At 37.6% G+C, this 26380-nt stretch overlaps 1 protein-coding gene across 28 annotated transcripts in view; it reads right to left on the bottom strand.

Moving 5' to 3' along the window:
* Dlg2 (discs large MAGUK scaffold protein 2) overlaps positions 1-26380 on the bottom strand; it is a 1893126-nt gene that overhangs the window by 132665 nt on the left and 1734081 nt on the right. The window contains exon 1 of one of the 28 annotated variants that reach the window (XM_063256365.1): positions 24032-24139. The exons of the other annotated variants lie outside the window; for them this stretch is intronic. The gene's annotated coding sequence lies outside the window, so the exon portion shown is untranslated. Of the gene's footprint in view, positions 1-24031; positions 24140-26380 lie in introns of those variants that run through there. 28 annotated transcript variants of the gene reach the window in all.

Here is a 26380-nt window from a genome sequence, read left to right as displayed (position 1 = left end):
ACGTTCTCTACCATGGCTGTAGTAGTGAATATAGGAACCTGCACACGTATTAAAATTACAAGAACTAAATGCACGCATAGAAACACACAGAGATGAGAATAAGTAAAACAGAAAAATCTGGGTAAAGACTGATGGATGTGTCAATGTCAATATCCTGATTATGATGTATAACAGTTTTGGAAAATGTTACCATTGGGGAAAACTGAGTTAAAAGACATATGGGATATCTTTGTATTATTTCCTGCAACTGCATATGAATCTATGATTATCTCAATTTAAGCCTTTTAAGATTTAAAAAAAAAAAAGTCCTTAGAATTCTCAACACTATGGGTGTTGAGGAAAGTACTCAGTTACCCTCAGCCTGACAGACCAGAGAATCTAGTGTTTAATGTTGAACCGAGTAAGAAACATCACTTAACTATGTTCCCTTCCATCCCCAGAGCTGCTAGAAGTTGACCACTACAGCTCACACCTTAATTTATTCCATAACTTTATCCACATTCTGATCTTCATCAATTCTGAGATACACAGTATTTTTAAATCAGTTTTTAGGGGATTGAGGTTAAAACACATTATCACATAAAATATGTTTCAGAAATATTTGAAGTTCAAAAAATGGTTCAAAAATGCAAAAATATGCATATTATAGCATGCTACTCATAGGAATATATTGTTAGCATGTCATTAATAAAGAAATCACAAGTAGCTAATAAGAAATTATTAACAAAATCATTCCACAAAAAGAAATAGGTTTTGAAGTTTTACTACTGCTCATCACAACCTTTAAATTTTCCTATCTTAGCCAAGTCAATGGCCTTGGCTAAGGTATGTCTTAACTTAGTGAGAAGTTTAACCTATTTATTTGTAGATAAATTTGACAGTATGAATTCAAATCATAAATAGTTCTTTTAAATTACAAAGAAACTCACCATGAAGAATCTTAAGAGGTCCACTAAGGACTTTTAGTATTTTTCAAATAAACAATTTTTCAATTCAATTTAGTCACAATTTTCATGAGAACAAGGATGACTAAATTAATATAATAAAAGAATGATATATCTAGAGAGTGTTTCAAATTCCTTATAATAAAAGTTATGGAATTAGATTAAATTTTAATTTAGTGAATATTGGTTATTTTAGGATAAGGCTTCCTAAGAGATTTTATATTAGTTTTCAGTAACAAACAATAGGATAATAGCTCTGAAGGTTAAATATATTTAAATGTTAGTACTGCAAAGACAAAGCTGTAATGGTTGGCTAGTAATTTTCTCGTGCTTAAGCAAAGACTAGCATTATCTACAGTTGGTGGGCTTCCTGTAAAACTTAGCTTTGAATAATGTCCTAAATGATTAAATAAGTAGAATATATATTTAATCTAAAATTGACCATAAATTAAGAAAATGTATTTCATTCCATTCTACAAGCAAGAGAAAACTTCTATTTATAATACTTAACATGATACTGCACACAGATTTAAATCATTTTGGGCACGTCACATTTTCTTACCACCCTAAAAGAGTCAATTAACATTTATTGCTGGCCACATGGCAGACATTACGCAGTATCATTTCTTTTATAAATTACAAAGTAAGGTCCATGAGTGTTGTAAAATTTGAACTTTGTAGAAAAAGCAACAAATGGAAAATTTGCTTGTCTCTGCTTTTTCACATATTCTGTCTCACTACTGTTATCTTTCCCTGAATGTATATATATATATACATACACACACACACATTTGTGTATATGCAAACACATGTACTTATGAGACTGTCTCTGTATCATCTTTCCCCTTTTAATAGTATAAATAGGATTTTTCCTTCTATAAAATACATGAATATCATTTTCCTTAATACCCTCAGTTGTATTCTGTGTTGAAACTAGTTTATTTAACAATTACTATATCATTAGATATTAGGCTTGTCTGGTGTTCAGCTTCACAAATAGGGATCTCCAATGTGTACAGCAGGTCAGTGTGATACCACACTAGGAAGTAGTGTCAACGCTTTGCACAAAAACCATATAGCCCCCATGAGTACTTCTCAGAGCAGAATGATCTGGTATGGAGCACAGAAGAGAACTCTTAACTTCCCCTGACCCATACTCCATGTTGCTACTCACTATAAGACCATGTGTTATCCCCGAGTACCCCAGATCTCTCTCTCTGGAAACAAGCGACTCTTTTCTTTACAAGTCTGATGACTTTGCTACCATAGTAAGACTGAAATTTTACCATTTCAGAGCCCCCCACCCTACCCTCGCCATCCCAGCATTTAATTCAGCCAGTTCCCAGCCATGTGCAACCAAGCTGCTACTCCACCACATTACCGGGTACTTGGCCTCTTCCCATTAGACTGAGCTTTCTTGGGGCAGATGCCACATCTCACTCTCCTTGGAATTCTCTGCTCCTAACACAACTTCTAACATGCAAGAAACTTTTTAATAGGTTCCCAGTAAATTTTTTGTGAATAAAGAATGATGAGGAAGGAAGTACATACAATTACTAGGTAAATTCACTTACAAATGGCTGCAGGCACTGAAATTGCCCTTTTCAGTGTTGTGTTTTGCAATATAGACAACACACGCGTCCTGTAGGACTATTTTCTTTGAGAATAAATAGTTCAGTTTTAGGACCTTATTTGTCACATTGCAGCCACTTCCAAATCCTTTTGCTGTTTGTGTTGTTCTCTAGGGATCTCTGTGCTCCCCTCAGTGATGCCAATGAGCTGGACACTATAGCCATTTGATAGGCTCTTGTTCTTTCTCAGGCCCTTATTATTAAAGCAAGTACCACAATAGCACATTTGCTATAGTAAGTTGTGTTTGTCTTATTGATGGCTCAATGGCTACCCAAAATATTTTCTGCCTGCTTTTTGCATCATATTCCACAGTGTTCACATTCCTCCCCATGAGTGATTTATGTCACATGTGCCTTATCTGGAACCCAACATATTCTTGGCTTCTTCATTTTGTCAATCATCTTATTAATCACAACTTTTGTGTTCAGAGGTGCTTATCCCCTTTTTCTGCTCCTTTTTGAAAACAAAAACTGAGGTATAGGTAAATTAATCAAAGCAAAAACATTAAGATTCAGATTTAGAAATGTAAATGGTGTGAATTGGGGGAGAGTGTCTTCTGCTTCTCAGAGTTAAACAAGTGCTCAAGATACAAACAGAAAATCAGCTAAATAGCACTGCAAAATATGTATGTTTTATAAATTACTGAAAATTACATTTATAAACAGGCTAAAACAAAAACCTCTTATATCCATTAATATTCATCCTCTTTCATTTCCCCCAGTGCTTTACTGCTATTAATGTTCTTTGCACTGGAGAAGTTTTCAACAAAATTTCTAACACTCTTTCTGGAGTTCACATCTCACGAGAACCTCCAAATGAGATTTAGAAATACTCCAATCTTTATATTATCTCAAAGGGAATTTGTGTTTATTGAGTACCTATAATGGGTTAGGATCCGTGACATATATTTCAAAAATAATACCTCTCCTAAAAAAGTTTCAAGCTAGATACAGTGTATTATTTCACAGATGAGGAAACAGAGGGGTCAGAGGAGTTAATTAACTTTACAAAACTCACAGAATACTAGGTAACAGAGTTCATAGGGCCCAGTGGTAGGATTCTTGTTGAGTTCCCGTGAAGCCATGTTGTTTCCATTATGTCCCAATACCCATTAAAACAGCACAGTTCCCCTAGGACATTAGACTCCTCAAGGCACTGCCCCTCCTCATGGCTGCTTCCCTTCTTCTGCTGTATTATTTTTAGTGTTCTTTTAATTTCATCTTAAAAATTCAACAAAACAAGACAGAACAAAGCCAATCAAGACAGTGCAGTGAAATTGGTACAGAACTTCAGAGCAGGATACTGGGATAACAGAAATAGGTACCATAGTATATCTCATTGTCTTCACAATAGTTGTCCATGCAATCAGGTACAACAAAATCAAACCCAAAACAGAACACTTTTGTAAAACCATTCAAAATAGAATATTGAATAGAGCAAGACAATTAATCAGAATGAAGCAAAACAGTGAAAACAGTATTGGTCTTCTAAGACAAGATAGAAGGAACTCCCCCACATTTGCTATGTTGCATACTGTCATCCTCCCAAGAGATGCTCAGACCTCTGGCACCAGGTCAGCATAATCACCCAAATAATATAAGCATTTAGGTCAGCATAATCACGCAAACAATATAAGCATTTAATTGCTTTATGTGCCTTAGTTGCTGTCAACTCAAAACCATCCAATTCTAATGGGGGGGAGGGGTACGGAACTGAGAGGCTGACTTGTTCTCTCCCTGGTGTGCCTGTGGCTTGCGCTGCTTACCAGAAAGGATAGCTTGTTGCTTTCTTGGTTGGTCCCCCAAGTTCCAGCATGGCTGATTGTCTGGAAATGCTGACTTGTTCTCTCCCTGGCATGCCTGCAGCTCGTGCCACTTACCAGGAAGGATTTTTTTTAAAATTTTTTATCGGTACCAGGGATCGAACTCATGACCTCCTGCTTGCAAAGGCAGGTGCTTATGTGGCTGAGCTAAATCCCCAGCCCCACCAGGAAGGACTTTTCTGTTGCATTATTCATGTGCATGCTGAGCCTCTAGAGATGGGCTATCCCATTCACTTCTGTCCCCCAAACCTTAGGGTTTATCATTTTACCTTCTATTTATGTAGGACTCTTGAGGCACTTAAAAGGTGTTCTGCTTTGTTTTCTTTTGTTTTGTTCTGTTTTGTTGAGACAAAGTCTCACTGTGTAGTTCAGGCTGGTCTTTAGGTCACACTACGTAGCCCAGGCTGGCCTCAAACTTGCAGTGATTTCTGCCTCAGCTTCCCAACTGCTGAGATTACAGGTGTGTGGCACCATGCCTCACCAGCATATGGTTTTGAACAAAACAGAACCTTAAAAATTTGCTTCAAGGGGCTGGGGATTTAGCTCAGCGGCATAAGCACCTGCCTTGCAAGTGTGCAGTCATGAGTTCGATCCCTGGTACCCATAAAAACGAAAAAGAAAAAAAATTTGCTTCAAAAATGGAACATTAACAAAAAAAGTGAAGCACAATAATGTTGAGGATGAACAGTATTAAGAGGCAGGACCCTGGTCTATCTGGCTTTGCTTGAAATAAGCCCCTGGTAAATGCTTTCTAGGTTACAAGTTATTTCTGTTTCTTAGATTTTATTCTGCAACAAGAAGCAAACCACTAGACACCACCTCCTAGGGAAATGTTTTTAGAAGAATTTCAAGAAACATTATGTCCAGACAATTCTTTTCCTTCTTTATAGAAATTTTGGCATTGAGCTTTTTTTTTCCACCTTGACATGATAGGTGATAATAAACAGATACGATTTTTGTTAGATAGATGGTCCCACCACTTACTAGCTCTGCATAATTATGAAAGTTACTAACTAAACTCAGTTCAGTTTTCTCATAAGTAAAAATTATACCTAACTCAAGATATGGTGGGACAATTATGAGAGCTCCTAGATTAGAAAGGGTTGTTCCTGGCAATAACTGTCAATTCCTCCTGTTATTTTCACATATAATTCATCACTCATTCTTAGTCATAGCCACTTTAGTACCAAGTAAAACAAAAACTTGTGTTCATCCCTGGGGCCCTCTGGTACAGCCTCTTCCTGTTGAGAATTGATGTCTCTGCCAGGTCAAAGAGGAATGTGCCACAGATGGTAATAGTTTTGGATGCTTGGCACCAAGAGGAACTTTCCAACTCACTGGGCAATCATTAAATGGAACCTCAGGTTTACTTTATGAATCCACAGTGACTTGGAGTTCAGGTGAATGATGGTTAGTTCCAAAGATGTTGCTGTCTTCAGTGATATCAGTGACCTCATCCATGAAGGTCATATCAAGAGTTTGAGTTACTGATGAACACTGGATGGATGTTATACAATGAGAGGGTGCTTGTCTCCTTAGCGGTTTGTTAAGGTTGAGCAAGATGATCCAGGATACAAGTCTCAACTACCATTCATACAGTAAAGGCAGCAATTGCTCCCTGTGAAAAGGGGTTTGTTGTATAATGCAGAAGGATTAATGGCACTAGTTAAAACTGCCCAGGAGTCACCTCTTCAAGACTCAGATGGCCAACCTTTGCTCTAAGAGAGGAAGACAGTGAACTCTGTAGATTAGACCATGGCACAAGGCCATGGGCCTAGTTCAGGTGAGCTCAGTGGCCATGTGCCCTTCCTTAGTCACCTCATCCAGCTGTCTCATGCTTGTCAGTTACTAAGGGAAGCAGTGAGCAGGGGAAACAGGATTAGAACTCCAGGCCGGGAGCCCTGAAGTTAGCATTAATCCTGTCATTTTCTACCAGTGAGGCCTCAGTTTGTTCATCTGGGAAGTGTGAGATTCACCTCTCAAACTAATTATTAGAATCAAAATGAGATATGACATAGAGCACTTTTAATTGCTATTCCTGTAGGGGCTCCTGTCAGCACAAACACACGTCCAGTTCTTAGTGGCACTAATGGTAAGTGGCACTAAGTGGCACTAATGGTAAAGTGGCACTGTGGCACTTTCCTCCTATTTTTCTTGACCTGGAACACAGCTGTAAAAACAACTTGTAAAATCACTGGGCTGCACACAGGGTTCTGCACAACTAAGGGACGCAGGGTGCTTTCCTGCTGAGTTATCCATTTCCACAGTAGAGGGGAACTGGTTTGAAGAGACCACCTGCTGTACATCAGAGGTGCTTTAAATAGATCTAACCTAAAAGCTGGTGGCTATAAGCTAAAGAAGTTTGAGCTCTGGGGTAACTTCCAAGGAGTTTGTGTTAAATGTCAATAGTATATAGTTTGCTGGGGTCACAATATTATTATTACTACTATTACTACTGTTATTGATTCTCATTGTCACCAAGACCCAGGAAAGATGTATGAGAAGGATGAAACAGTAATAGTTAACAACAGGGACAAGTTACTGTGAGCAATTGTTAGTGTTTTTATTTCTCTGGGAGAAACAATCTAATTTATTCAGCAGTAGTTCTTCAGAGTTTATTATGTGCCAGGTACAATATTAATTTTTAAGGCTACTTAATCTTCTGGACAGGTCCTTAGCTCAAGAGGCTGACAAGCTGGTACATAGCTGCTTTTAATTTTCTATTTTATTGTTGTGAATGTAAGATATGTACTGTACCTGTCATTTATATATCTGCTCTATGTTAGGAGTATCAAGTGCTTTCTAGATGTCAATAGGTTATCAGTAAGCACGGAGGAGGGTTTTGGGTCAGGGATAGGATGAAGCTATTATGGGCAGGTTCCCATTACAGTGAATATACTGAAGTAAGATAAAACTTTGTAAAAAATTTCTAGGTTATTTTCAGTGTGAGAAGAATGAACAGAAGCTTAAAGTGGCACCCTGGATTCAGAGTTTCTAGATTTAAATCCTGGCTCTAAGAAATACAGGGAAAATTTCCTATCTGCTTAAAGATATTGTTTCCTCCTTTGTAAGACCGGAAGGTAATTACTGTTCCTACTGCGTTAATCTGATATCTAATAGTAGGTTTTCATTATTTAAAGTAGAATTGATTTTAAAAAGCATCATCAATTAATACCAGAACTTTTTGAGAGAGTAGACACAAGACATTCTAATTTCACAAGTTGAAGTAAATTTCTGTTGAAAGATATGAATTTTATAATCAATGTAATATGATGCTCAAGGATGTTTTAAATTAGAAAAATTACAAACATATTACTGCTGTCTTGCCACTATGTTCTTAACCACCTTGTCACATATAGCAGGAACAACCATAGAACACTGCTTATACATCAGGTATAAGAAGAAATGCTTGTCAAAATTCTTTTATATGATAATATAAAATTAGTTACATTTACTTGCATTTCTGAAAAATATTCAATGGTTCTTATTTCACTAGCTCTTCTTTTATTAGCTGTCCTAGGAGTTGAGAGCCAGACAGGTACAGAAGGACCCAGCCATATTACATTAGGTTTTAGAGAAACCTTGAGTGCCTTCTTATCCGGATTCTATTCAAGTAGTCATGTCTGGAAGGGTGCTGTGTTTATAAACCACTTTAGAAGGCTGGCTTCCCTCCCAGATATGCACTGGCGTGCCCACCTGTGGTCAAGAGAGCTGGCCTCTGGTCACTGAAAGGATTTTTAGTGGATCTACCTCAGCTGGTTATTCTGCCTAAGGATGTTACTAGCTTTTTATTTCAACCCCTACTCTAGCTCATCTTTCAGGTTGCCAACCTGATTCTGTATTGAAGGACACATGGAATTTTCTATTGCTAAAGATTTACAAGTGTCATTTGAGTTACTTCAGATTCAAACGTGTGTGTGTGTGTGTGTGTGTGTGTGTGTGTGTGTGTGTGTGTGTGTTAAGGAGACAACCAAAGGACTCAAAAATAGAAACAGAGCTGGAGAGAAATGAACATATTAGATTAACTACATTATAATCTAACTTTAACCAGAAATTCTAGATAAAGTGAATCTGTTATATTTATGTACTCTTCAAAGGAAGAGGATACATAACATATTTCTCTGTACATCTCAGCTACTGAGCACTGGTGGACAGCATGAGGACAAAGACATACTCTTCTGAGTCTCCAGCACTTAGTACAGAGAATGGCAGATAATTATCAGTTAATAAATGCTAATATGAATGCTTGTTGAACTGGGTGAGCTAAATGAAGACTTCAGGGAGAGAAAATTGACCCTAGAGTTTGCCAGACCTGCTACTAAATACAGCAATTAACACACTGAATTAAGGTTATGTCTGTCTTTATTAGCCCTCCCAACCCCACCACACCACTCACCATTTTCACATGAGATCATTTAATTTGACTAGAATAATTGTCTCAGCTTGGCTGAAAAACCTTTAAGGAGGTTTCAGCCACGCACTCAGGAATTCTTTTATGTGTGAAGTGAAATATGTTTTATATGCAAAGAACAATCTGAATCTCCAACTGGTTATTTCATGCAATATGCATATTAACTTTGAAAATTAATTATATCAAGTTTAAATTTGACTAAATGCAAGCTTTGTTTTATGGACTCATAAGGCAGATTTTTTTTTATTACTAGGATTATTAAAAAAACAAAATCAACACAGATACTTGCAGAACTTGACAAAGGCTGTTTCTTCAGGAGATTAGGAATAGCCTGGTATAGTAAATAATAATTACTAGTACTATTATTATTATATCTAATGGCACTGAGATAAGTGATTTGAATTTGAGTCTTAAATTTAGTACCGACTCACAATGCAGATTTAGTATAAGTTCTTATTGTGACTTGTATCTAGAAGTCCTCCCAAAGTCTCATATGGCCATAGGCAGGACTTTTAAAAGATGACTGAACCATTAGGGGATGCTGCAGCTAAATGTGATACTAAGAGGTGGGCCTGGTTGGGAAAGGGGTTCTCTGGGGGTGTGACGTGAAAGGTTGTATCTATCTCCTTGCCTCTTCCTTTCTCCCTGTGCGTGCCAACTACCAGGAGAGGAGCACTGTCCCTTTGTACAGATCCTTTCACCATGATGTTGACTATGAAAGGACTGAAACCTCTGAAAGGTGAGACAAAACCAACCTTTCCTCCCTTAACTTGTGAGTTTTAGCTGTTGTTCCCAGTGACAAGAGAGTGACTGGAATATTACTCAACCCCGAGAAAATTCAGTTTTCTCAACCATATGACAAAAAAGCAACATCTACCTAAACAGATTGTTTGAAAAGGAAATGCAATAGCATTTCTATACAGACAGTGTAGTGCCAGAAATAGCCTAGGTGTTCAATAAGCGAAAATAAAGTGAAGATCTCTACTATCATATTCCTTAGACAGCAGAGATATTATTTTTTTTCTTTTTTTTTTTTTGGACTTTTTCCTTTTTATCGGTACTGGGGATCGAACTCACGACCACCTGCTTGCAAGGCAGGTGCTTATGCCGCTGAGCTAAATCCCCAGCCCCAGCAGAGATATTATTAATCCTCTGTATATAACAAGGTTGGGAGGATCAAATAAACAGATGTAAAAATGTTTGATGAGCTGAGTAGCAGAGTGCTAATAAAATTATGGCAAAAATAATACATACTAATATAATTTTTCTTAAAAGTACCAACCTGTCTAGAATATACTTCAGTTGCCTGAAATGTATCTTAAAAGCTGTAAAATATGATGTTGTAGCTGTGGAAATAAAGCCACACAGGGCATTGTGTGTGAGAGTAAATGTGAAACTCTTTGGGGGGAAATGGAATTTTCAGATACTATTAGGGTCCAGCTGCCAATGGAGATTCTCTCGGCAGATTGATGAAAGGTCAGAGAGACACACACAGGCTGTTTAATTGGTGAGATTTGTAGCTCCTGGTGCCTTAGAAGATGCAATAAAGAGCTCTATCTTCTAATTTATAGTGCTTACTTACTGCATTCAACCAGATAAGGAAATTTTGCTTGGCAAATACAAACATTTGCTGAATTTATATTATTCTTTCATATAAAAATCATGGAGTTAGAAGCTAAAATGATAATGTTTAAGCTCTCTGTATTCAGCAATAATCAGTTAGATCTTGCCCAATGAAAAAGGTAATATTCCTATCTAATTATAGATCAGGATAAGAAAACACGATAAAGTATTGACTTTAGAAGCAAGTTGATTGACAGTCCTTTTGAGTGTGATTTGAGAACAAATGCTATATAGATATTTATCTGTAATGACACTCTTTTTGGATATATACTTTTATAAATTCTTGAGACTTAAATCTAGATCTAGATCTATAGATAACCATCCTCTATCTATCTATCTATCTATCTATCTATCTATCTATCTATCTATCTTTCTGAGAGAGAAACCTAGTATTCCTAGACAAGGGCAGACATAGTGGGAATACACTAAGAGACACAAAGAGAAAATGGACCATCACAGGAACTAGCTACTTTATCCAAAGTCACATAGCAGTGCTAAAGACAAATCTAAACTTCCACATTTTAATAGACTCTGCATATTCCCTCCTTAAAACTTTCCTGACTTTTTGTACTTTCTATAATTAAGAGGGTTAACAATCCCATGCAATATATAGTTCTTATTTGAATAGTGATTAGGGGAGGAGCTCCATAAGTTTTTAAACTTATTAACTAATAGATTGAGATAAAAATTAGTTTTGAGACCATAATGTGAAGTGAAATAAATTAGATGTACAAGCCTAAATATCTTATGATTTCACTTCTGGGAGAAGCCCAAAAGTAAATAAAGTCAAGTGTGGTGGCACATACCTATAATCCCTGACTTGGCAGGCTGAGGCAGGAGGATTGCCATAAGTTTGAGGCAAGCCTGGACTACATAGTGAGTTCAAGGCTTGAATTACAGAACAAGATCCTGTCTCCTACTAACCAAAAAAGAGTAAATAAAGAGCAAAATAAAATCTAATATAATATGAAAAATGAAGATAGATCTTTTGCAAAAGGAAGGAAACCAAGAGATAGAGGGATGGGGAAGGGGGTTAAAAAAAAACAATTCAGATGTGTTATGTACATGAGGAATGTAATCATTATGTATTGCAAGCATGTGTGGATATAAAAATAAAAATTAAAAAAGATCTATTGGGTGTAATAATAGAATTTTGGTAATATAATAAAATGTTCTCTTTTCTGTATACTTTCTACTATAGGAATGATGAGAGATTTATTTAAATATAAATCACATCTTCTGATACCTAAGCCAAAAATATTTTAAGTCATACATGAAGCAAAATGACAAGGCTTTTGACTACTATTGAATAGGTAGTAAATAGTATATGAGCATACTATATGCAGTGCCCTTTTTGTATACACTTGTGAATATAACATAATATTTTTAAAAGATTAAATTTCTTAATTCGATAAAATTTTAAAACCTATGGTAGTATGTCCGTTCTCCGCAGTATAGTGGTTTGTAAGGGACAGACACTGGCTCCCCTGGCTCTTCCTCCTGGATGCCCTTAGCTATGTCACTGGGCTCTGATTTCTCCATGGTAAAATGGGAGAGCAGCATGTAGACCTAATATTTTAAGAGTTGATGAAACACCTACAGAAGTGCAATACAACACACATGCATCTATACAATAAGAAAATATTAGAGTCAACTACAAGAAATTTCTGTGCTAGACAGCAGCCACATAATAATTAGAATGTTGCCATGCATTAAAACTTTCCCATGATACTATCTAATGTAGTAGTAATACAGGTTGCAATTCTATAACCAGATGCAGATTCTGCTTGCATATTAGCTAATCCTTAGCAAGGTCAAAAGCAGACAGTCTCTGCTTAAATCCCCACCCTCATCTCTTTCTGAGTTGCTCTTTCCTTTTGATTCTCTTGGAGCCTACCTTTAGGGCTTTTCTGAGTTCAACTGTATTCCAGCTCTAAAACATAAACCATCTGGGGCTGGGGATTTAGCTTAGCAGCCGAAGTGCTCCCCTGGCATGGGTGAGGTAGAGAGCTCAATCCCCAGTACCACAAACAAAACAAAACAAAAAACCCAAACATAAACCATCCTGTTACTTTGTTTTTATGTGGGAAACTCTGAGTACAAATAACTTAAAAAGCAAAACAAAAGATAACAGAAAACAGGGATATAGATGTTTTACTAGTGGGAAGAGAACCAAGAGTTGGAAGGAGAGGTGCAGAGGAGGAAAAGCAGGGGAAGTGAGCAGAACTGAACCGTGTTACATACATGTATCAACTCTCCACAATGAAAGTAATCAGTATGTACCGCAAATACATACTAAAAAGAATTTAATTATTTTTTAATTAAAAAAATGTGGAAGGGGACATCATTGTGCCCAGGACTTTTGTACCAGGTTTTCTTAATCCCAGTGACTAAAAATAGAGGGAGATGCAACTTCAGAGACTACAGCAACTTGGAAAGCAGACAATTCACTGGGCCTAAGAAACGGTTGTAGATGAGACTTCTGCTATGAAGATAGTTAGAAAGGGTTTTGTGAAACACACACTAATTGACCATGTTATTCTTCAGACCCACAGAAGAAATAGGAAATAATAAAGTAAGTAACCATTAAATTTTGCCTTTATTCATCGACAACTTAGAATAAGTCAGGGGAAAACTGATCCCTGTAAAAGAGGCAAATTTACATTTCGTCTTGATTAATACTTTAAGAAGAAATGCCAAGCGTGCTGCCTCTGTCGATGTAGGAGTAACTCCTATAATTAGATCCAAATCTGAACCATACGGGTGAAGATCAGAGAGCTGACTCAGAGACTTGTGTCAATTATTTGCATTTGCACAATGAAAGGCTAAAAATTTGGAAGATGCAGGATGACCGGGGGTTGTTTCAGTGTGGTCACAGGACAAGGTTTTTCTACTGAAATTGCTGCCAAATTTTTCTTCCATCTCCTTTGGTCTGCGCTAGGCTTTATGTTTCTAATCCTCAAACCAGAACTGGTACGCTCCAATAATCGTTTATTTAAACCACAACTAAGTCAATTCCTATAGCTCAATCCAAGAAATTATCTTTTTAAAATACAATCTAGCAGTGGGTATCCCTCGTTAGAATACATGAAAAGATCCACAAAGACTCACCACGCCTTCTCTGTTTAACAAAGAATCCTAACAGACACACCAGGCCTCTGTTTGGCCCTTTCTGGATTCATCAGGACACACAAGGGTACAAAAAGAGTAATTTTGAGACAAAAACACTCGTTAAGAGGAATGTTATGCCCCTTTCCCAAACTGCTAATTTACGCATGTTTTTGACTAAATCTTTTGTTATCTATGAAATAAACTAATTCTCTCTCTCTAATATTTAATAACCCTTCAGATATCTTAAAAAGGAAGAAAAGGAAGAAGGCAGTAAGGAAGCAGAAGAAAATACTGATTTCCCCTGGTCTTGTCTTTAGGTAAAATATTTCCTCTCCTATTTAAGTGATTCATGAACATTTTTGTTTGCAAATAGTTTGGTTCACAAACAAAAGGGTGCAGCAAAATATTGTTTTTGTGTGTGAACTCTGCAATGGGTGACAAACATGACGCTGGCCATCTTTTCCACACAAACACACATGCGGCCTTCTTTTCCAAAATCAAAGAACAAAGTAAGTTCGTGAACAAAGGTACCACTGTCTCTCTTCTCACGCACAACACATCACTGCATTATTATTAGTTTGCTTGTTTTTCAAATTCTCTGTCTCCATCATATCTTAGCTCTTGATGGCTTAGCCTCTTCCTATTTGTTTCTGTTTCCTTTGTTTCTAGAACCATGTCTGGTTAGCACACAAAGGCACATGATAAATGTCTGCCATGTGAACATATATACATGTATGAGACTTTTCTGTAGGTGTCTGCCACTTTTTCAATGTTTGCCTTATAATGGAAGTGAACATGATACCCTAGGTATCATCTAATACATTTAAATGTTCAAAAGCTCATTGTTTTCTAAGAGTTCCTTTTAAAAAGCTTCCTGGTCTATTTCATGAATATCTCATTTTTAAAAATATGTTAGCTACAAGTATTTGAAGTTTATCTCAATAACTTGCATTTTCTTTGGATTCTTTTTGAATCTGTTTAAAGATGTTCTCAGATATCTGGTGATCTTTGTCGATAAGCTAAAAATAAGACTGAAGTACTAAAATTCCAGTTGGAAAGTTTGTATCCATGGGCAGGGATCACTGACAGTGATTGTTCCTAATGAGATATAAGCTAGGGATAGGTTCATTTTGGAGACACCCAAATATCAAGATCTCTGTCTCTCTGCATAGCATGGGTTATATTCTCCAGAATGTCCCATTGCTTCTTTCAAGTTAATAGGCAGGTGGCTGGGTTCCGTAAGTGAAGGAAGGGAATGGGCTTGGAACTGGGGTAGGGCTTGTTATACAGCTCACTACCTACCTTCTCTAATACTTCTGTTCTCTGTTTTAGATTACTATAACCTGTGAATTCTCTCTATGTTTAGACATTCTCTGGTTTAAATCTTTCAAAGTGGAAACACCCAATTTTCTGAGGCTAGGAATATTTGGCAGTTAAAAGAGGGAATATGCTTCATACAAGAACTCTTACAAAGCTGGGTGTAGTGGCCCATGCCTATAATCACAGGTACTGTGGAGGCTGAAGCAGAAAAATGGCCAGTGTAAGGCCAGCCTGGGCAACTTAATATGACATCTTAAAATTTAAAAGTAAATTTTAAAAAAGGACCAGGGGGTATAGCACATCACTCCTTGGATTCAATCCCTTTCACTGTAAAACAATGACAACAAAAATTCCAACCAATCTTGTGTTTTCAGACTTTGTCCACTTTTAGACACCCAAGAGCTTTAATTCTAGAACCCTTGCAAGGATACTGTAATTCTCACTAGCTTCCAAGCCCTACAGGCACTTGGGTTTCTGCTTTCTCAGCTCTGCCATGTCATTTTCCACTCATCCATCTGCTTTCTGTCTTCTTGTATGTTGTTCAAATCTCTTAAATGTGTTGTGGTGACCCTTTCTTTTTTGACCTCTGAATTTTACCTATTTAAATTCCTTAACTGTTACGCTGGTATGTTTCAGAACAGAAATATATTCAGGTACTTTATCTGCCACATTTCACAAGAAATTCAAATTTTATATTTAACAGTATATGTTTAGTCTCGCTACTTTTTTGCCTTATGTCTATCTGGTCAAAATTATCTGGGCCCGCACTTCATCAATGTTATGTGTCCTATATCTCAAATCATATGATAATTCCAAAAAGTACAGTTGACCTCAACAGGAGATATTCTAGAATTTATTTATTTTCATAACTTCCAGTTTTTACTAAAACTGTCCTACATTTCCAGATTGCCATAGAATTTTTCCATGACTCCATCTATTCATTCACTTAAAAATATGCTAGGGATAAAAATAAATGCTTAAGCAGCCTAAGTCCAGCCTTCAAAGAGCTACCTGTCTATTAGTGACACAAGCCAGAAAGTAGATGATGATGTTTGTTGCATGTATAAACTAGAAGCTGCGTCAGTACAGTCAGCACACGGAGAGGTAATCAGTCCAGCTTGAAAAGAAGAATAAAGAAGATGGTACTCAGGAGGAGGTAACACCCAGCCCTAACACTGGAGGATGAGGAAGCACTGGGTGGGCAGAGAAGATTAGTTGCAGAGGTGATGGAAGGCATGCTGGAGCACAGGAAGCAGCTGTGTAGGAGCAAAGTTCTTGGCCTGTGATGGAGATAGAAATTCTCTCAATCAATAAGAAGTTCAAAGCAGATGGGACTGAGTCATCTTTTGATGGGGTAACTTGCTGTCAGCACTCTTTTCTGAGAAAATGGAAGACAGTCTCTTATAAGGGAAGTCATTGGCTTTTGAATTACCAAATAAAACTGAAGTGTCAGTAATCCTTGGCTGAACAAGAAACTTGCGGAAGGGGAGGGGACAAAAGAGCTTTGAAAAGTAAAAAGGCATGATGAGAATACGTAAGATTATTATTGTTACTATACTGCAGACTACCATCATCTCCAGTCCCAAGGAGTTCTCTTCAATGTGTGAAATGAAGCTTCTTTGTGAATTGTAGCAACACTTGCTTTTGATACTGTAAGCCAGGTAAGCAAGATGTCAACAGCGAGGGAGGCAGGGCAGAGATGCACAGGAGCTCCCTGTACATTTCTTTCAAACTTCCTTTTCATCTTTTAAAGTTTAAGAGGAAGAGCTGATGTTCATAGCTGGAGATGAGAAACTCTATTTCATTTGTATCTCCATTCAGGGCTTTAATGAATTGAACTCTGTGTGTTGCTAAAGATTACTATGAAATTAAAATCAAATCATGCTGGTCTCATGGGCCTGGTAATAGGTTGGATTAGAGACCAGGCATAATAGCAATTCTAGGGAAGAAGGGCTGAGGAGGGCATTCAAAGCATCAGCTTGTAAGCATAGTAACCATGACAAATTTTAAAATATATTTAGGATACTAAACATTTGATTAAAATCTGCTGAGAAGCCAAGAATTTTTCCCAGGAGATTCTGTTTTCCAGTTCTGCTCTCTAACCCAGCCACTGGTGAATAGAATATTTTGCAACAACTCTGGCTTTCCCCGCCTCCTGTTTCCTCTTAGTGCTGGAATGGAAATGGATAAGAAATTCCAAGTCATAGATGGGAAAGCAATACATAATGGCACCATTATACAATACATAATGGCACCATTAATAACTGAAGGTAAAGAACCTGTGGAAAAGGGGCTGGGGATTTAGCTCAGTGGCATAAGCGCCTGCCTTGCAAGCAGACAATCATGAGTTCGATCTCCGGTACTGATAAAAAGAAAAAAGAAAAAAAAAAAAAAAAAAAAAAGAACCTGTGGAAAGAGGAATTTTTTATGTTAAAGAAAAGCTATGTATTTGGGCAAAATCAGAAGGATGAGACAATAGTGGAACATAGTGGTACATGCCTATAGTTCCAGTATTAAAAGCCAAGGCAGGAAGATTTCTTTGAGTACAAGACCAGTGTGAACTATATCTCAAAAACAAAATCAAACACAAAAGATGAGAGTAATAACTGGTACCATCTTAGTCTTTAGGTTTTTTCTTAGATTTAATTTTTATGCTGATCATTTTATTTCATGTCAAATTGCCACGCTTCCCCTCTCTTATATCATAAGGTCTGACCTTTGTATTTCCTAGGGTCCCTGAAAAATTATAGATGCTAAAATGGGGGGATTGTTCTAGGTTGAATGGGTCCTAAATATAATCATACAAGTCCATATAAGTGTGTAAAAGGAGGAAAGAGATAAAACAGAAGGAATCAGAAGTTAGAATGATGTGAGGAAGGGGTTGTAAGCAAGGGAGTTCAAGCAGTCTCCTCCAAAGTTTGATCACTATGAATAGAAACCATCTATCCTGACTCCACATGTTCATTGAACTTAGTGTCTATAGTTCTTCTTCAAGAGTTATAACATCAGGGCTAATGCTACAGTTACTTAGGTATCAACTGTGTTTTCCATACTGACCTAAAAACTAGATAGCTTGCTGAGCCATGTTTGAGTCCCTAAGAGTTATCATAAGAACATTTGTTGCATATATATTTATTGCTTAAAATATTCTAAACAGCAACCAGGAGTGGTGGTGGTCACCTGTTACCCTAGCTGCTCTGGAGGCTGAAGCAGGAGAATCATAAGTTTGAGCCTAGCCTGAGAAGTTTGTTTGAAAATAAAATTTAAAAATAAGGCCAAAGATGTAACTCAATGGTATAGCACTTGTCTACCGTGCATGAGGCCTTTGGTTCAACCCTCATTACCCAAAAAAAAAAAAAAAAAAAAAAAAAAAGTTGTCACACATATATTCCTTTCAATAGCTAAATAAGCTGTCTACAACCTATACCCTTTATGCTTATATAGCATGCTCATTCTCCTTTGAAGGTCAAATTTTGTGTCTCCTTTAGTGGTCTTTTTCTCAACTTGCTCTCTTGGGTGGGATTAATCAAGCCTTTCTTTATCTTGCTGTATAACTTACACACACATGACATTTTCTTTAAAACTTTACTTGTTTCCTTTGCTAGCATAAAAGCCAGTGATGGGAGGTTTGACATCTTATTTAAACAACTTTGTATATTTAGCTTCTAGTACAAGTGCCTACCTAATAATAGGTGTTCAAAAATGTATCAACTGAATTGAAGAAGAACACCAAATTCAAGTCCAAAATGAATTGCAGAAGGAACACCAGAGGCCTCTGCTTCCTGCCAGGGTAATCAGGAGCAAATGGCTTAACTTCTCAGAATCTGAATGATGTCAGTTACAATGGTAAGATAACTGTGTGGATAAATAGGATGCAGCTTGTGCTGGGGCTGCACAAAAGAGGCCTTAGACAACGCCTGTTCTTCTCATAGTGAACTGAAAAATAAGCAACCATTTATGTTCCTGCCCACCACCCCTTTTACAAATCAAGGTGTGAAAGGACCTGCAGAGTGAACTTAGGAGAATGACGATTTGACACAACCCTTTGACAGAGCTGCTCTGCTATCAGCATCTGATGACAATGACAATGGTGAAGAAAGATGAAGCAGAGTTGGTACATAAAAAGGGGAAAAAAGGAAGGAGGGGAGGAAGGAAACCCGGAACATTCACTTTATTCTAATGAAACAACTAATCAGAAAAAACATCCCAAATTTACAATGCTATTTTGTTCTAAATAAAGAGGACTTAATAGGGAGATGTATAAATGTTGTTTCCCAAGTATATCTAAAGGATTAGAAGAACATGTTGGGATTTTGCTTCCCACCTGGTTCAGAGTTACCAAAGTCACATTGGCCACCTGAATCCATGTCCTCTGGATAGAGGAAACCCTGGTGAAATATCATGGGATGTCAGCACTATTACAGAAACCAATCAACCAGCCATCTGAAAACTACCTATATTTTCAAATTCAGCTTGCTTTGGCCCAATCAAGTTTGACCCTCTTAGATAACTGAACTCATAGCAAAGAAGAAGAGCAAAGTTCAAATGCAGTGGAAATGTAGAATTAACAGTTCTCCCAAATGTTAGAAATTTCATAAATGGTGTTGTTTTCTTTAATTTTCACCCAAGCTTCAAACCACAAAGCAATGACTACAGATGACACAGGAGGCCATCTCTCCACCGACAGTAAGCACTTGTTCCATTTCTCTGTTTTTATAAAGAGAGAAGAAACAAACTTTGAAAGCTAATTATTCACTTTGAGAGATGTTAAATACTGCTCATGTATACCTTTAAAATGTAGCTGTGTGCATTTGTCCATTTATTTATTTTTGTGATTTTGTGGATTGAATCAGGAAATGTTGAGCCACAGCCCCAACTCTATTCTACAGTACTTTGAAACGGTGTTTTACTGAGTTGCCCAGGTTGATCTTGAACTCACATACCTCCTCCCTAAATCTTCCAAGCAGCTGGGAGTACAGGCCACCATGTTTGGCTAGCTGTGCACTTTTAAAGTGTTTTGTCTTAATATCAGGATGTGATTAAAAATTAATGCTAACCAGGTGAGGTGGTGCATATCTGTAATCACAGTGTTTTAGAAGGCTAAAGCCAGAGGACTGCAAGTTTGGTGCCCAGATTAGGCTAGTGAGATTTTTGTCTGTACATTGAAAAAAAAAAAGGGGACTCACAATTTAATTCAGTGAGAAGAGTCTGCGTTCAATCTCCAGCAATAACAACAACAACAGTAATATTAATAATGTCACTTAAAGACAGCCCCCCAGTGGGCAGTGTCATATTCTGGATGTGGTGGTCACTTCTTCAGGGTTGAACTACCTTCAGTAAGACCTAGTAAGTTGTACTTTGCTTCTCCTTGTTCATAACTTTCTGAGTTTTACATCCCGTTGAAATTGTACATAAGTAACCTACACCACTGAGTTTCACATGTGCTATTTAAAATTATCTCAAAGCTGCAGAAGATAGGCTCATCCCACTGTACATATGTGAACACTGCAGCTCAGACTGGCTTTAGAATGAGGCCAAATTTACACAGAAAGTGGTGATGACAGACGAGGAACAGTGATCTAACAACATTGCAGTGCATTCATTACTTCAGTCATGTACACAAAACAATCACAAATACAAGAAATTGCCTAAGCAAGTCAGAAAAGACCACTTCTCTATCATAAATCTAATTTTTATGGTTGGACATTCACTGTAGGATGTCATAGCCAAATTAACAAATAAAAATCAAACAAATCTGAAATGAGATTGATAACAGACATACAGCAAATCTCTTCTTTGTTGTTTCTTTTCCCAGAGATGAAAGACATAATTCACAAATGAGCCATCTTTCAAATGCCAGAAATAGCCCCCTTCCCTACCTCCTGGAATCCATAGCGAGTTCTTTAAACCAGCATGAATCTCTTTCCTATGCATTTTTTAAGACCTGCATTAAATATATTTTATCTGTAAATCCAAGCTGGCTGTACTTTTGGACCTGTGAGAATTCCTAAATTTATGACTATCATTATGCATGTCATATCCACTCATAAAATCAACTACCATGTTAGTTACTTCATTTCTATCACAAGAAAAAGTTTTTGGGAGACATTATCACCAAGAAATCAATGTTTTATTTATTGATGAAAATGTTATGCACATGCAAAAAGTATGGAAATAAGCCATACTGAGGGGTGGAGGCCTTTCAGTTTTTTGTTTTTAGACAGTCTCACTATGTAGTCTTGGCTGGTCTTGAACTCACAATTTTCCTACCTTGCTAGATTTGGAGCATCCTACAGGTAAGAATGGCTGCTCCAAAAAGTAGGAGCTTCAAAAGCAGTGATATTTTTAAACATCTTGTTGCTCTTACACAACATAACTCTGCCCCATATATGACAAAAGTTCCTAAAGGACCATATTGGACTCTGCTGAGAAGCTAGATTAGAATTAGGATATTAAAGAATGGGTCTCAAACGTGCGAGTCTCTTGTGATCTGCTCTCAACCTCACCATTGTAACTCAGCTGACAACTCTGTTACAGCATTCCTGGAGCACCAAGCCTTCTCTGAACATGCTGTGTACTTTCCCCTTCCTATTTTTTACATTCTGTGTTATTCTATTCTTACAGTGATGCTTCTTTTCTCGTTGTTACCACTATAGCCAAAGTTCATGGCCCAATAATGACCACTTGCCCCTCTAAATATTTCCTGATTCCTCTACCTAAATGAATACACAATATGGCCCTTGGTGCACACCCACAAAACCTTCCATGATGACATGATTCCTACATTGTATTTGGATGGCTTGGTATCTTTATTCCATATCCTGAAGGACATATGTTGGAAGGATAGAAAACATGTCCCACCTAGCCTGTAACACTAATATCCAAGCACAGAAACTTGTATCTAGGAGGTAGTTAAAAACATCTGCAGAAATTGAAATAAAGTTTAACATATGCCAGAATTTCTGTAGGATAGCACAAGTGAGATTAAATGCATACTAGCAGCTAAACAACACATTCACAAGAGCATAACAATTTGGCTGTATGGTTGGCCCATAAGCAGCTGGAGATGGAGATGTGAGTAAGATGTCTAAGGAGCTGTCTGGGTCCAGAGTAAGGGAAGTGACCTCCATATACGTCTACACCAACATCTTATGGTAGCTATATATAAAGAAGGATGGCTGTATTCATGCCTAGGTGGCCTGGAATAAAGCAGCTGCCTAATAAGGTTCCTTGTATGCAGCCACACATCCATCCAGTGCATCTCCATCTCAGCACTCTAACACATCGCCTCGCATTAGAGTGGGTGACTTCTTTGTCTCTGGCCTCTAAGGACTAGAATGTGACAGTTTAAAAACATTGCCTCAGCACCTAGATCAATGCCTAGCACATGACTGACCCTGGGTAAACAGACAAATGTTTGCTGAATAGATGAAGGACAGAATGTAAGGAGAAAAGGGAAGGCCAGAAATGAAAATGTACAAGTTTCCTTTTCAACTTTTCAGGAAATCATCTACTGGAATTTTGTGGACTGTGGAGAGCACTAGATTACTAGATAGACATAATTCCTGGTTTTACTGCAATTTATCTTCTAACTTCTGTTCAGGAAAAGCTAAACTTCAAGGAGGGCCCTTGCAGAGGGTATATACTGGGTCAGTTGGGACCAACTCTGAGAGAAGATGGGTGAATCCCACCTTCCTTGCTCAGATGGTAGTATCAATTAGAATCTTAGGCATAGTTATTCACATGTGCATGTGAATTTTACAGCAGTAATTTAAATTCTTAGGAAAGTGTTAAAAGAAATTTGGGGGCTGGGGATTTAGCTCAGCCACATAAGCGCCTACTTTGCAAGAGGATGGTTGTGAGTTCCATTCCCGGTACTGATTTAAAAAATTTTGATTTTAACATTAATATTCAGGTCCTTTTAAAGAAAATGGACACTAATTCAGAATGTTTAGGCCAAATAAGAACACGAGATACTACCCTTACCCAAACACTTGGCCTTCAACTCTCTCCCATTCTTACTGATAAAGTTATACTCCTTACATTCAAATCCAAAAGGATTTAATCAGTTACTCTGATATATTATTTTTCTTACTATTTTAAAGTGGGCTATCTGCATCATAGTGCTTTGGGGAAATTGTGCTGTTTTCAAGCCCTGGCATTTCCTCAAAGATGCCCAAACAGTACTATAAGAAGAATTCTCTAGATGTGACTAGAGCCTTCGTGTCATAAGGTGTGCTGGTCGACACCTGATTCATCTGACTACCACCAAGGCACTGTAGGTCAGGGCGCATCTTTGAGCACCTGCTGCAGAGAGCACTGAAATGCTAACAGATGGTATGCATGACACAACCCTGAACAGGCAGCAGGTGACACTCATTAAGAGTCATCACTGAATCCATTTCCAGCAAAATCCCATTCCAGTGATATGATATTTATTTTCCAAAAAATGTCAATCTGCTTGAGCAAAAGTGACTCTAAGGTACGTTGATGCCAGACCTGGTTAAAGCTCTATGGACAACCAGGATTTTGTTTTTAGAACCTAAGGGACTTTCTATCATCTTTTCTCATGGGTGGGTCTGGATCAGATGTTCCCTCTAGACTTAGCCTCTGTCGATGGGACAGGAAAGAAGCAGGGTAGTACTCAGAAATTCTGCTCCCGAATCTGACATTCATTCCCCTGCCTTATCTCCTTGGTGGAACATTTTGCAGAGGAGAGCAAAGGAAGAGTGAATGGAAGAGGGATCCAGGGGACTTGGTATTCTACGAAATTCTTTCTACAGTGGAAATTTAGTTATCCTTTATTTCTTCAAGTATATTATTGATTTGCTTTACAAGGAAAAGTCACTTCTTCCTTCTGTCCCTACTGCTTCTTACTGGAATGTAGAGACCACAGTGCAGTCCATTAAACTATATGTTCATGTACTGATATCTGAAACCAAGGTCAGATGTATGCAACATTAACACTGGATCTTAGCCAGTTCATCAACCCCAAATTGCTTTGTACTTACTAATATAAACCAACATCTCTCTTTCTGCCACTGGCTTCTCTTTGTCCCCAGTGGTAGGGAAAATCTCTAATACTTAGATTTTCACACCTCCACATCTTCTCTTTACAAGGCCCCTCCCACCTGTTACTGACTTTAGTGGCTTATAAAACTCACTCACCCTGCAAAACCTAGTGTGAACGCCACCTCTTCCAGCCAACATTCCATGGACACACAGTTGGCAAGACTTGCTTTTTTACCAGTGTTCTCTTAGTTTTTTGTCACAACACCTCAACTGGGATTTGTCTCATTCTGTCTGATTTTCTGCAACGACAGTGACAAGGAAATTATATTAACCCTCATTCATATTTAGTTTCTAGCATGATAAGGAGACAATAAAAAGAACTCTTAAGTTGATTTCCCCAGTTCACTAATCACATTACCAGGGGTGAAATGGGAAATCACTTGAGCGAGGCACTTGATGCTGTTTAGATAAAAGGCTGATGTCCATCACCTAGTAATAGCCTAGGAGCTAAGAGACCTTACTTCTGATCCTAACTCCACACTAACATTTTTCTCAAGCTTGTACTGTAGCGAACAAAAAGTTTCCTTTACCAAGTCTACCTTTTGTTTACCAGTCATTTATTTACTTGGTAAACTTTATCTTAAGCTTTGCCATGTTTCTACTATTGTCTATCAACAGTCCATGCTTTTATATATACCCTTGCATTCTTCTTACTACAAAAGACACTAGGCCAAGAGAATACTGATAGCTGCATATGGAAAACAAACTCAGGGTTCTTTCCTGAGTGAACATACCAAAGAAAACATTGCTTCAGAGGGAGAAAGACACTTTAGTATGTGACCTTGGGCAAGCCACTTTTGTGAAATAAAAATAATAGCCATCCCAGCCCAGATCACATAGTTATTACAGGGATGTAAGAGCTAATGCATAGAAAATACTTTGGAGGAATTACCCCAGATGTTAGCTGTTTTTATTATATCCATACTACTTTTTATTATATTTCAGCTTTATATGTTTTGTTATAATTATTAGTTGGTGATGAGTCCCCAACATGCTTTAAACTGAGTAAGTCCTATGTCTAAAGGGTTTTTTGAAAGATTCTATTTTTTACTTTTCTTAAGAAAGATGAAGACAAGCACACTACTTCTGAAAAACATAACATTTTACTGTGCTAATCTATCCTGCAGATACATGAGGGAAGAAAAAAATTCTAGCCAAAAGTGATCAGTCTAAGCAACCAGAATCATGTTAATTATATACAACTGTCAGCCAGGAGATCAAAGGTGAAGTCTTTTTGTCAGCTTCACAGAATAACGTAATGGTTATTCTTAGTAGCTAAAGTATACTTTGCAATTATAATTGGCATGATTTGACTTTCATTTTTTGTAAGTTACATGATTTTCAATATATGCTCTTGTTCAAAACAATAGACCCTTTTAGCTTAGTAAAAACTCACTGTTGCCCAGTGTGACCCACCTTCCTGTTCATGATTTGCTCTACTATGTAACATCATCGTTTAACAAAGAGTTTTAAAAGGACTTGGAACAAAATCTTGCAATTTGGAGAGCCTGGAGAGTTGCATATATTCTCCCACCTTTCCTATTTTAAGCTCATTTACTTTAGAGAAGGAAGGAGCGAAGGGAAGGCAAACATGAGCTTATCCCCTTTTTCTTATTTATCTTCCTTGGTTCACAAGAGGTTCTAAAAGAATTCAGACATCCTCTCTGCCCAAACATAATGTGCACGTCATACCCTATTTTCTTTAGTTTTCTTGCTTATTTATTTATTTTTGAACCTATTTTTACCCTACTCCTAAGTCTTTCGTGCAGGGGATTTTTCTTCCTAGGCGCTCGGCCTGAAAATCTTGCTCAGCTAGTTTGGCATGCCAGTGAGGCTCTGCCTGGTCTTTTTGTGCACAACCACCATGGGGAGTAGAGATTACTCTAATTTTACAGGTGAGGAAGTTGGGGAGCAGAAAAGCCAAGTAAGCAGTGATCTGGGATTTAAAAGTAGACTGTCTGGCTCCAGAGTCTGGCCTCTGATCCATTGCCTGCAGTACCATTCTCTTCTCAAATTCCCATAGCCTGCCATGAATGTATGAGATCTCATACTAAACTGTATTATGTTACAGTGTCTGTATTTAAGTTGCTCCAAAATGTATTGTTATGTAACTGCTTTCTAATATGTAGCCCATTTCATTGCAAAATGTTTTAAAAGGTCATATCACCCTTTTTGTGTGTGTGGTTTGTACAGTGCCTATTTCAATATGAAAGTTACTATTTGCCAAATCCCAGACTGGAATGTCTGCTCAATCAGAATCAGAAAATTTTGACAATTTCAGCCCACTGCCAAGTTTCCTAAATCTAGCCAAGTGAAAAATGACTTGCCTAACCTCATAGGGCTGGCAGATAACAGTGACAGGATTTAAACCTACATGTTCTTCTTATCCTGTGTGGTCTCCAAACAAACCAAATATGAAAACAGAACAAAGGAACAAGATAATGA

Source organism: Cavia porcellus, unplaced genomic scaffold, assembly GCF_034190915.1.
Source record: "Cavia porcellus strain 051 isolate PalLab524CR breed Dunkin Hartley unplaced genomic scaffold, mCavPor4.1 scaffold_9, whole genome shotgun sequence".
Classification (NCBI taxonomy): domain Eukaryota; kingdom Metazoa; phylum Chordata; class Mammalia; order Rodentia; family Caviidae; genus Cavia; species Cavia porcellus.
The sequence above is the reverse complement of the archived record's forward strand: the minus strand, read 5'-3'. Positions and strand labels throughout refer to the sequence as shown.